We start from the raw sequence: 12,597 nt of genomic DNA, 5'->3' as shown, positions 1-12,597 counted from the left end.
CCCCAGTGCCTCTGCAGCTGTGATCTAATGACCTAATCACAGTCACCAGTCAATGCCGTATGCCAGGCCCTGTCACTGCCTCCTACTGTCAGCCTCAGGCTTGTACCCCAGACACTGAGAAACAGAGGCTGGCTCAGATTAGGAGGGGTTCTTCCCCACTCCACACTCCTCCTTTGCCTTCAATCTAGCAGTGAATAAGGTGAAAGAGAGGACTTCTGGGGAAGAGAGAAGGTGGAGAATAGATCAGTCCTCAAGTTAGGGCCAGAGACCCAGGACAGAGAACGCCATTTTAAAGATAAAGAAACTAAGTCTCTCAGGAGACACATGACCGAGATTCTGTGGGAAAATTGGTACTCTGCTTCCCTGACAATCGGCCAAAGACCCTTTTCTCCATTGAATTACCTGGCACGTTCATCAATAATCAATTGGCACAATCTGTGAAAGAAAGAATTGATAAGCTGGACTTGATTAAAATTTAAAGCTTCTGCTCTATAAAAGACAATGTCAAGAGAATGAGGGGAAAAAAATCCACAGACTAGGAGAAAGATACATCTACTAAAGGACTGTTATCCAACTACACAAAGAACTTAAAACCCAGTAATAAGAAACAAACAATTAGATTTAAAAAATGGGCAAATGACTCAAACAGACACTTCATCAAAGAAGATATACAGGTGGCAAATAAACATATGAGAAGATACTCCCCATATAACAGAAGATATATGAAGATACTCATCATATAACATCACATGCATCGAATTCAAATTAAAACAACTATGAAATACCATTACGCGTCTATTAGAATAGCCAAAATCTAGAACACTGACTACACCGAAAGCTGATATGGAACAACAGGAACTCTCATTCATTGCTGGTGGGCATGAAAATGGTACAGCCTCTCTGGAAGACAGTTTAGTTCTTACAAAACTAAATCTACTCTTACCATATGATCCAACAATCATACTCCTCGATATTTACCCAAAGGAGATGAAAACTTATGTCGACACAAAAACCTGCACACAGATGTGTAGAGCAGTTTTATTCATAATTGCTAAAACTTGGAAGCAACCAAGATGTCCTTTAATAAATTTGTAGATAAATAAACTGTATTACATCCAGACAATGGAATATTATTCAGTGCTAAACAAAAATAAGCTATTAAGTTATGAAAAGACATGAAGAAAACTTAAACGCATATAAGCCAATCTGGAAAGGCCATATACTCTATGATTCCATAGAGTGTCAGTATAAAAGGCAAAACTACAGAGACAGTAAAAAGATCAGTAGTTTCCAGGGGTTAGCAGTGGGGAGGGAGGGATGAATAGGTGGAGCACAGAGGATTTTTTTCAGGGCAGTGAAACTATTCTGTATGATACTATAATGATGGATACGTGTCATTATAAATTTGTCCAAACCTATAGAATATATAATATCAAGAGTGATCCATAGTGTAAGCTATGGACTTTGGATGATGACACATTAATGTAGATTCATCGATTATAACAAATGTGCCACTTTGATTGGAGATGTTGATAATGGGGGAGGCAGGCTAAGCATGTGTGAGGGCAGAGGGTACGTATATAGAAAATCTACCTTCCGCTCAATTTTGCTGTGAACCTAAAACTGCTCCAAAAAATAGTCCATTTTAACATATATGTAGGTCTAATTCTGATCTCTCTATTTTATTTCATTCATTTATAAGTCTTGATTGTGGTAGTTATTTGGTAAGTCTTGAAAATGCTAGAGTGAGTCATCTCCCAACTTTGTTCTTTTTCAAAATAGTTTTGGCTATTCTAACTTCTTTGTACTTCCATATACAGTTAAGAATCAGCCTGTCAATATTTATAAGAAAGTATGCTATGCTTTTCCTTAGGATTGCATTAAATGTATAGATTATTGTGGGAGAAATAACCTCTTAACAATATTGAGTCTTATGATCCATGAACATATTATATCTATTTATTCAGGTCTTATTTGATTTTTCTCATCAATTTTATGGTTTCTGGCATATAAATATTGCATGTATTTTGTTAGATTAATTTCCAAATATTTTATGATTTTATGCTATTGTAAATGGATTTTTTTAATTTATAATTTCCAATTGTTCGTTGTTAATACAAAGAAAAACAATTGATTTTTATATATTGACTCTTATGCTGCAACCTTGCTAAATTCATGTCAGTTCTAGTATCTTTTTGGTTCACTCTGTTGGGATTTTGTGTGTAGACAATTACGTCATCTTCGAACAAAGACTTTTTTTCCCCTTTCTAACATGGGTGCTTTTATTTCTTTTTCTTGTCTTATTGCCCTGGCTAAGTCTTCTAATACAATGTTGAGAAGAAGTGATATGATTGGATATTATTGCCTTGTCCCGATCATATGGGGAGAGCATTCAGTCTCTCCCCATTAATTATGATATTAGCTCTTTATCAGCTTGAAGAAGTTCTATTCCTAGGTTTCTAAGAGTTTTTATCATAGCCAAATGTTAAATTTTGTCATATGCTTTTTCTGTATCTATTGAGATGATCGTGTGGTTTTTTTAAATTTAGTCTCTTGATCTGGTGAATTACATTAATTAATTTTCAAGTGTTGAACCAATCCTGCATTTTTAGAATAAGCCTCACTTGTTCATGATGTATTAACTGTTCAACATATTTTTAAAACCAATTTACTAAAATTCTGTTAAGGATTTTTGCATCTATATTCATAAGGGATATTCGTCTGAATCTTTCGAAAATTTTATTTATTTGTTTGTTTGTTTATTTATTTAGGTGAGGCAACCCTTGGACCTTTGTCAGCTTACAACCCTTTTTTTTTTAATTATTATTTTTTTTTATGCCTACAGCACCTGGTCTTCTTAGGTGATCTCCCATCCAAGTACTAACCAGGCCCGACCCTGCTTAGCTTCCGAGATCAGACGGGATTGGGCGTGTTCAGGGTGGCATGGCCGTAGAATCTTTTGGATATTTTAATGCATTTATCTGTTTTGGTATCAGGATAATACTGTCCTTATAAAATTATTTCAGAATGTTCTCAATCCATGTCAAGTAATTTTTTTTCTTTTTATTGGATGATGAGTATTGTGAATTTCATGTTGGAGAGGGTTCAACTTGCTGGAGTCCTTTAAAAAGTGTTAGACTTTGTTGTAGAATGCAGTTAGATTACTTGCAGATCGCTTTGATCCTTAGTTGTCTTCTAGTTCCATTAAGGTGAATTTAGGATACCCTTTACTCTTTGCTTTCCCAGGGAGTGGGTAGCAGTGGAGAGGAGAAGCAGTCCTTGAGATTCTCTTGCTCTGTGACCTCTCTCAACCAGCCCCTGACCCAGTTAGTCCCAGCGCCTGCACTCACACTTCAGGTAGATGACAGATCACAGGCTCCATTCTGCCCCTGCCTACTTCTCGTCTCATCCTGGGTCCATGGGGAGGGGACTCGTGATGGCCCGAGGACTCTCAGGGCTGACAGCTGAGAGCTGAATGTGTCCCCTGGGAAAATTCTCAGGACCTCAAGAATCCCTGGAGAATGACTGCCCCCCAGAAACTGAAACTTAGTTTTAGCTGCTAGCAACAAAAAAAGTAATCACTGACTTGTGGTAGTGGACACACCCAGCTCACCTAACTAATCCTAGATTTGGGGCCAGTGTCCCAGGGAAAACTATTCTCGGGTGGGTGAAAGAGAATATGAAGCCAAGTGACAACCATGCGCTCCTCTCCTTCCTTTTCTCTACAGCCTCATCACCTTGAACTCCAGGCCCTTCTCCACAGCTGGCACAGGGAGGCAGGACATGATGGGGCACTTAAAGGCCAAGGGCAGGTTTAGGACCCAGAGTTCCGTGCTTCCAATCCAGGGCATCAAATGCAAATCAGCCCAGAGATTTGCAGCTCTTGCCTGAAAATAAAAATGATGTCCCTCATTTGGGTAATGCTTTAACCTTGTCAGTGTGAAAAACAATACCAATAACAGTAGCTATACTTTTCAAGTTTTACTACGAGCCAGGCACTTTATACACTTTGCTGCTAATGCTCACAGCCTATAGGATCAATATTACAGTGCCATTTAGCCAAAGAGGAAACTGAGGTGCAGAGGGTGAAGTGACTTGGCCAGGTCTCTGGCACCAGGAAATAGCAAAGCTGGCTTCAAACCCAGGAGTACTTGCTTGTGTTCCTTGCTCATCTCGGCTATGCGCGCAATCTCATCCTTTGTCCAGCCACTCATAGGAACCCGAGAGAGGCAGAGTTGGCATCAGTATGCCTCTCTGACAGATGGAGAAACTGAGGCACTTGGACCAAAGCCTTCCAGGGCCAGGACAACAATTTAGGCTTCTTTGACCCCTGAGAGTGATCTCTCTGCCCACACATATGAATGGGTGGAGTTTTGTTGTTCCTGTAGAAAACTTGATCATCATTACAGAAGCCAAGCATCTAAAAAGAAACCAGCACAGATTCAGGTCTGGCTTAACAGATATCTTCTGTGGGAGTCGCTCAGTGGGATCCACCTCACAGGGCACACATGGAACTAGGTTTACAGAGCCCTTTCTCCTACATTGTTAAGTTTGATCTAACGACAGCCAGGTAGGAAGGATTTTACCCATTTTACAGATAAGGAGGCTGAGTGGCATGCAGTTCTTTGACCATCAAATGTTCCTCATGCATCCTTAAGGTGAAGCATGTTTGCAGACAGCTAGATGATAAACTGTCATAGGCCACATACATCTGAATGCTGTTGTCCAAAAGGCACTAGTGAGCTGAGGGGCAGGAAAGGGCTTGAGCACAGCTGGGTCAGGGCTGACGCCAGGGCCTGAATGCAGTGAGGTGTGCATGGAGCTGCAGGAAGCCACGGCCTGTAGGCCATTGCCAGGCCCCTCTCCAAGTGCACTAATTGGGGCTGAGCTGGGTCAGAAGGGCCAAGAAGGCCCACCAGAGCTGGGGTTTAGAGCCAGGCAGGGGGCCGGCAGCCTTTGTCTTGCATTTCATCCCTTTGTATCTGACCTTAAAACTGAGGCCTGCATGAGGTTGCCCCCAGGGCCTGGAATATGAGTTAATGAGGCCACTTCCGGGCCCAACCCAGATCAGCTGGGGCTGCAACAATATCAATAGCAGGGGAAAGGTAGTCTGGTGCCCCCTCTGAGTCCAGCATGCAAGTTCCCCTTGGGGGTAACAAGTGTCCTTTCTGTATACTGTTAACAAGTATGCCAGGATGACAAGTGAAACAGGGACAGTCTTGACAAACCAAGAGGCATGGTCGCCCTGCCTGTACAGTCAGCATCATCCCCATTTAAAAAAACAAACCAAGGATCAGAGAGATTATGACTTGCCCAGGGACACAGCTGTCAGAAGCAGGCCACAGACTCAAATCAGATCTGACTCCAGTTTTACTCCTGCCCCTGGCAGACCCTCAGCCCCTATTTGCATGGTAATAATATCTTTTAATTGATCAGCAGTCACTCTAGGTTATATACTGTGCTAAGCACTTTGCATTCATAATTTCATAAAATTCTCATAATCGGCCTAAAAATAGGACAACTAGTATCCCTTTTTAGAGATGAACAAATGAGGCACAGAAATGCTAAGTAGTTTGCCTAAAGTCACACTGCTAAGAATGTTAGAACAGAAATAACAAACCTAGACAGTCCAGGAAGTATGTGAAGGGAGCTGGCGCCAGGGACCCAGAGTCAAGCTAACTAGGTAATGTGCAGGCTAGGAGGTGGAGTGGAGGTAGGGAATGAGTGGGCGACACATGGAGAAGTATGAACCTTGGCAGACTTTCTAAAGGAGGCAACCACAGTCTGAAGGGAGGGCCCCGTATGGAAAACCACAGTACCACCTCGGAGCTTGCCACCTCTCTCCTCCCAGCACCCCCAAGCCTCCAGCAGCTTACAGAAAAATGTACGGTCCAGGTTTGGCATCCAAACCTGGAGGGTCGAGATCCTGTGTTTCCACAGCAACCGTATCCTTAACAGCATCCAATAAGAACATTATTTGGCTACAGTGAGCACACATGATCTTTTGATTACTGCTGAAGGTATTGAGAAGCAGCCTTCTCCCTCTCCAAGGGCCCTCACTCCTCTTTGGAAAAAAATAGATGCTGTGCTCCACCAAAAAAAAAAAAAAAAGTGAAGGGATGAGGGAGGAAGAGTCCTCGCACAAGAGAGGGAGAGGTGGAAGGGAAAAAAAATCAATGTTTGCATTAATGGATTTGCCTGTTCAGCATTTCTCCTCTTTTATAGATTTAGATAACATGCTCGTCAGGGGTATCTTCATTTCCCAGAGCAAAGAAATTAATTACTCACTAATGGCGTGATTCAGAAATTAATTTGTGCTACCGTCTCAAATATGTCACTATTAATCAATTGACACTGTGTGGATGGCAGGGAGAGGTGTCCATTAGGGTCTGGGATACTCAGGCTGGCCTGGAGCCAGACTCAGAGGTGGCATTGGAAGCCTGGAAATGCTGTGGGAATCGCACTCAGCTGGGGCTGGGGGTGACTTTGGGCAAGGCCTCTGGGTCCCAAGTTTCCCGTCCGCACACCCAAGAGGGTTGGACTTCTCCAACACCCCATAACTACAGAGTTCACTCAGTACAAGAGTGTGCAGAACCCAGTATCCGAGATACATAAGCTGGGGTAGGTGTGAGAGGCCCAGAGCCCCTTAGCTCTGCCCCTACTTTCCACAGTCATAGTCCCCTGGGCTCTGCAGAGCACAGCTGGAAATGCTTGAGGAGAGGGTTTCTAACTGCCTTAACTCCCTGGTTCTCTGGGGTGGAGACTTCGGGTGGGAGTGTCTTCTAAGAGGGCATCTCTGAATCCTCACCCCAGCCCACTCTTGCTCACTGACCCACACCCCATTCAGCTCCAGCACCAAATCAGTGCTGGATGGGCAGCTCCAAGGTGCCTGGGCCTGTCTTGCTCACTACTGCACCTTGAATAAATGTAACAGGGCCTGGCACGCAGTAGGTGCCCAATAAGTGAACCACCAGCCCTCACCCCCCCACCCCCGCCCCGTACTTCCAAGCAGCACAGGTTAATAATCTGTCATGAAACTTCACAGTCTCCAACGAGCTTTACTCACCTTATGTGGCTTGATCCTGCATGGTGGGCAGATTGTACAGTTATTCCCATTTCACAGAGAAGAAGTGAGGCTCCAAGAGGCTGAACCAGCATGACGTACACTGGCAGGGATGCGGGTGGGGTAGGGCTCGCTTACCTGACAGTGGAGCTGATTCAGCCCAGCCCCCTGCTGAAGAGAAAAGCCAATGAATCTGAACTGTATTAGTCTGCTGGTGTTCCAGAGGAAACACAGGGACATGTGAAATCTGAGAGCTGTACCTCATTGTACAGATGAGGAAACTGAGTCCCAGAGAGAGTTGACAAAGACCACTCATCAGAGGAAGACAGGAGCTCCCTAGGGTGGGACCTTGAGAGATAACATACCCCCTGTAGGAGGTCATAGCCCCTAAGGATGGGCACCTCACTGCCTTTGCTAACTTAGGGTGGGTTTTATTAGAACCTAGAAGGTGAACAGGATGAGCCTCAGGCTCAGTAAGGTGGGAGGATGCTGTGCAGCAGGAGGTAGAAGCAGCAAGTGAGCTGGCCAGGAAACAGCAGGATCAGAGCTGATTTCCCACATGATTGTGGATCTTAGGAGACGCATTAGAAAATTGCCTCCTAGGGCAGGAGCTACTGCCCTTATCCCAGCCTCACCCATGCAGCCTGCAGAAATGCCTTGAGCTCTTCTAATAAACCAGCATTTATTGAGCACCTACTGTGTGCCAGCATCTGGCATCTGTCACTCCCTTAGCCTTTAGTACCACTCCATTCACAGATAAGGAAACTGAGGCCCAGAGAGGAAACGGATTTGCTCAGAGTCGACCTACCTTGGCATAGCGCCCAGAGTGCAGGGAAAGCCAGGGAGCTGTGGAGCAGGTATGAAGAAGGACAGAGAAGAGAAAGGAAATTTAGCAAGGCTTCCCTGGAGATGCTGACTGCCTACAGCTACTCTCACGCAAGACAAATAAAAATTATAATCCACACCATCAATGCTCTCTGCACCCAGGACAGGGGAGGGAGTGAGCCATCTGTCTATACAGGCAAGGGAGCCAGGAGGGCTGTGTCCTGTTCCTAGCTCACCCCTAGCCCCCTATTAGAACTTGCACAAGTGAGCCCCTATCCCCTATTCAGTAAAATGCGTTAAACCCCTCAGGTTTAGTGAAAAATTCAAAGAAGAGAATGCAGGCAAATGGCTTGGTGAATTGGAAACATCAGATAAGGTAAGCCATGGATCCCCACACACAGAGGCACCTGACTGCCCCCCAACCCTATCAAGACACTATATAGAGGTAGAGGGCCTGAATCAGATGTGTTGAGTATGTGAGTGTGTCTGGAGGGGTTACTAACCCCCTATTGCCCCTTCCCTTTCCCCTAAGGGGCAGAATTTCCCCAGCACGGGGGCAATAGGGGCTTGGTAACCCCTCCATACAGAAACCCCTTCAAGGCTCTTGGCCAGGACCTTTGTAAGGGTACCTATTTAACTAAACACAATGCCGACTGGCTGGGTAGACACCATTACTTCCTATTAGGCTGAGTTGGATTGGCGTGGCTTGAGTAAAATGGGCAGGTTTCCATCTGAAAGATGGAGCTAAGCTCTCATGAATGCAAATGGAGAGAGTTGAGCTTGGTGAGATTGGGTTGAGTTTGGGCTGAATTTGATTGGAAAGTTGCCCCTGAGGGAGAAGTCTTGGGAGGCTCAATTTATGTTTGGGAGCCACAGAGGCCCTGGGGACCACATGTGACTGGTCCCCTGTTCCTTATTTACTGTTATTACAACAGAACTAGACTCAGCTCCAGGGAAAGTAGAAAGTAGAAAGTGATTACATGTGTGTTGCTCCAACCACCTTGGGAAACTTGCAGTGTGGACTAGCCCCTTCAAACTCTACAGGCCTGGGCCCCTCTCTCCTTCCAGTCAGGCCTCTCTGCTTCCTAGGGGGTCCCCCTTAAACAATCACACCTGGAAGCTGAGAGACCACGGAGAGGGGTTGCCTGAAGATGGTGGATACTAGGTATCACAGGGACAAGTGGCAGGACTTTGGGCCCAGGTCAGAGTAATGGTCAGATAGATTAGTGAATATCATTATGTGTTGGACCATTCTCTCTTCTGTACTCTTCAGAACATACTGCCCTGGAGGCCAAGTACTTAGAACCTTGCAGAAGTATATATAATCCAATCAGTTAGTTCCTGCTCAGGGTCCCTACATATGGCCCTGCTCATGACAATGTTGCCTTTTCACAGAAGACTTCTGGACGCGATGCTCTAACCCCAAGATATAAGCTATGTGGGAACTCTGTCTGATTCATAAATGATGCTGAGCTATGCCCCTGGAGGATCACAAAGTTCTCCTTCCTACACAGTCCATGGTTTTGGCCTCCCTCCCTCTACATCAATGTCCTTTGCTTCCTTAAGACGGATGTGTCTGCCTTCCTGTGCTCTCTGAGAGGGGTGAAGATAGGAAGGTGAGACCAGAAGTGGCAGTGGCCTAGTGAGCTGGAGCCCTCTCGTCATCTGCCTCCCTCGCTCTCCTGAATTTACCTGGCAGGCTGGTTCTGCCTAGATCACTATCTGGCTACTCTACTAAAGCCCTGGCCCTGGTGTGAGCATGGAAATCCTCTGACCACCAGCCTAGAAGTAGAGCCAAGGAAATTAGCTTGGCTTGTCAAGGAAGAGCCAGCTGAGTGTGCGTGTATGCGTGCACGCGCGCGCACACACACACACGCACACACACACACACACACACACACACACACACACACAGAGGCCCCTTCCAGCTTCCCAAGGAACTGGCCAGGGTATGGGACTCCTGCTCTCTCTCAAACACATAATAAAAAGTGATCTTGGAAATGTGGTGCAAAAAGTTATAGGAAGGTATATTCAGGCTCCACATAAGACAGAGAATTCTAAAAATTATAACAGTCTCACCACCGCCTTGGAAGTAGTGAGCAAACCCTTTCGGCATGTATGCAAGCTGATGCTGTCCTCCTTGTGAGAGGGCCTACCAAAAGGATTCCTATATCCCAGAGATGTTTACCTGGAGATCCCTCTATCCCTTTCCACATCATGGTTCTGTGATTCTGGGCCAGTGGAATGTGAAAGAAAGTGCCGGGAGCTAGGACACGAGGGACTAGTCCCAACTGTGTTTCCATTAACTATGTGATCAGTTAACTATGTGATCCATTAACTATGTGATCAGTAGAGGAACTGATGCTCAGTCATGGGGGTAGATGAATGCATCTATGGATTTCAAACTGTGCTCTCTGGACCCTGGGGTTCCCTGGAGCTGCCTCAGAGATGCTGTGAAGGTGATGGAAAGGCAAAAAGGACAGCATTCCTGGCTCTACCTCAACTCAAGAACAGTAGCTGTGCAGCATCACAGCTATTTGAATATCTCATTTAAACCAAGAGTTCCTGCTCAGAAAGATTTTGAAAACCCAAAACAGGATTGAAAGTATCCTCCTAGCTCTGACATCTGGACTCACAATTTCATTTCAGAGATACTGACTGACCTTCATCATCAGTGGACACTTCATGAGTGTTCAGCCTCACTCTGAATCCCCTTGGGACAGCGAAATTGAAGGCATAGTCTCTGTCCTCGGTCCCCGTAAGAGGACAAAACTATCAGTGGTTGTCTTTGGGTTTGGTTGAATCTATTACTTGGTTTGTATAAAGTGACCCACCGCTTCCTGGGAGTAATCAGAAGTGTGACTAGGAAAGTTGCTAATCTTTGGGCATTGGAGGCATGGCTGGTGGGAAAAATCTTTTTCTCTATTCTCTGCAGTGGGTGGGAGTGACCCCAGGGGAGATGAGAGCATAGAAGAGAGGCTCCTGTCAGTTGTCAAAGATGTAGCTAAAGCAGTCCTTGGTTATGTCCAGAGAGATGAGTGACTTCCCTCCAACAGAGCTGCCACGAAGAGGGGCGGCTTTCCTTCAGAAAGTACCAGGGGTCTGGAGAACTAGGTCTGTGAGTATGTGGGAAGGACTCTGGGCCAGTGGCATGACTGGTTTAACAGACACTGACTTGCCAGTGCAGGCTCAGAGGACTCTGAGTTTGCCTAGGGGGTCTTCATGCTTCCCTAACTCTCGGGGCTTCTAGGTGTCCAGTGGAACCTGCCAAATAGGGTGGATCCTCAGGGAAGGGGAAATATGCCAACTCCCACAGTAACCCTTCATGCTGCAGTCACATTGACATCAGTTTTTAGAATCTAGAATGTGCAGTGCTCACGCTCCAGGAGTTAAAAGAAGAGAGAGATTCCTGGGAGTTGGAATTGTCTTGGGTGGCTGTCCAATTATCCATTTCTGCATAACAAACTACTGCGAAGCTTAATGACTTAAGAACAAGTTGTTATTATTATTATATCTCACTATTCTGTGGGGCAGAGATTCGGGCAAGGTATAGTAGGTATGATTTGTCTTTGCTCAGTGATGTCTGTGGCCTCACCTGGATGACTCAAATGGCTGGGAGCTGGAACTGGCCAGGCATCTCTCTATCCTCATATGGCAGTCTTGGCATAGTCAAATTTCTAACATGGAATCTCATGGCTCTAAGAAACCAAGGTCAGAGCTGCCACTGCTTTTAAAGGCTTAGCTTGGCTCTGGGACACTTCACTTCTGCTGCTCTGCTTAGTCAAACCGTTCATAGGCCAGCCGAGATTCAAGAGAGGGGAAGCATACCACTGGTCAATAGGAAGAGGGTCAAAGACTTTGTAGCCCTATTTAACCCACCACTGATAATGTCTTAGTTTTCTGTTGCTGTTATAACAAATACCACGCATTTGGTGGATTAAAATCACTGCGATTTATTATCTTACAATCCGTAGTTCAGAAGTCCAGGCACAGCATGGCTTGGCTGGTTCTCTGCTCTCAGATTCGCACAATCAAAATCAAGGTGTTGTTGGAGCTGTGTTTCTTTCTCAAGTTCCTAGGAATGTATCTGCTTTAAAGTTCATTCAGGTGTTGGACAGAATCAGTTTCATGTGCTTGTAGGATTAAGATCCCTGTTTTTCTTGCTACCTGCACTTCTTGGCTCATAACCCCCTTCTTCCATCTTTAAAGCCAGCAATAGAGGGTCAACTTCTCATGTATCTTTCTAGAGAGAAGCTTTCATCATATTCTCCAGGGAGTCTATGGCTTCAAAAGCTACAAACAATTGCTTTAATTTATCTCACTCTGACCTCTCTGCCTAACTAATCTCCAAGTTAGCAAATCCCAGAAGAATCCTTTTATGACACAAAACATCCTCCTTAATTTGGGTGTTGTAAATCTGTAGCCATCAGAATTCCAATCTCCATGTATTTTTCAGGCTCTTTCTCTCCTTCAGCAGGGCCCCCTCGAAGGGAGAAACCACTATAAGCATTTTTGGGCTTGTTACCTCCCAGGTCTATTAAATTTCCATATTGGTATGGGAGGTGAGAAGGCACTGGTGGGCAGCCTGCACTCCCATTTGTTGTGGTAAGGATGTGTGAGGTTTTCATGGGCTTGGGACATACCGCTGGTGGCAGAAATGGTGAGGGGAGAGTGTGGAGAAGGCAAGTATAATAAGAGGTCACCACAGC

The 12,597-nt window shown here is 45.2% G+C and overlaps 1 non-coding gene across 1 annotated transcript; it reads right to left on the bottom strand.

Annotated features, from left to right (window-relative positions):
• Nucleotides 1–2,836: 2,836 nt before the first annotated feature.
• On the bottom strand, nucleotides 2,837–2,955 carry LOC111746844. The gene has a single exon (XR_002783277.1). It is a non-coding gene; the product is annotated as a 5S ribosomal RNA (ribosomal RNA).
• Nucleotides 2,956–12,597: the final 9,642 nt, after the last annotated feature.

The sequence above is a fragment of the Pteropus vampyrus genome, unplaced genomic scaffold (genome assembly GCF_000151845.1).
Source record: "Pteropus vampyrus isolate Shadow unplaced genomic scaffold, Pvam_2.0 Scaffold202, whole genome shotgun sequence".
NCBI classification, from domain to species: domain Eukaryota; kingdom Metazoa; phylum Chordata; class Mammalia; order Chiroptera; family Pteropodidae; genus Pteropus; species Pteropus vampyrus.
Note: the sequence above shows the minus strand (reverse complement) of the source record. Positions and strands in the feature narration are given on the sequence as shown.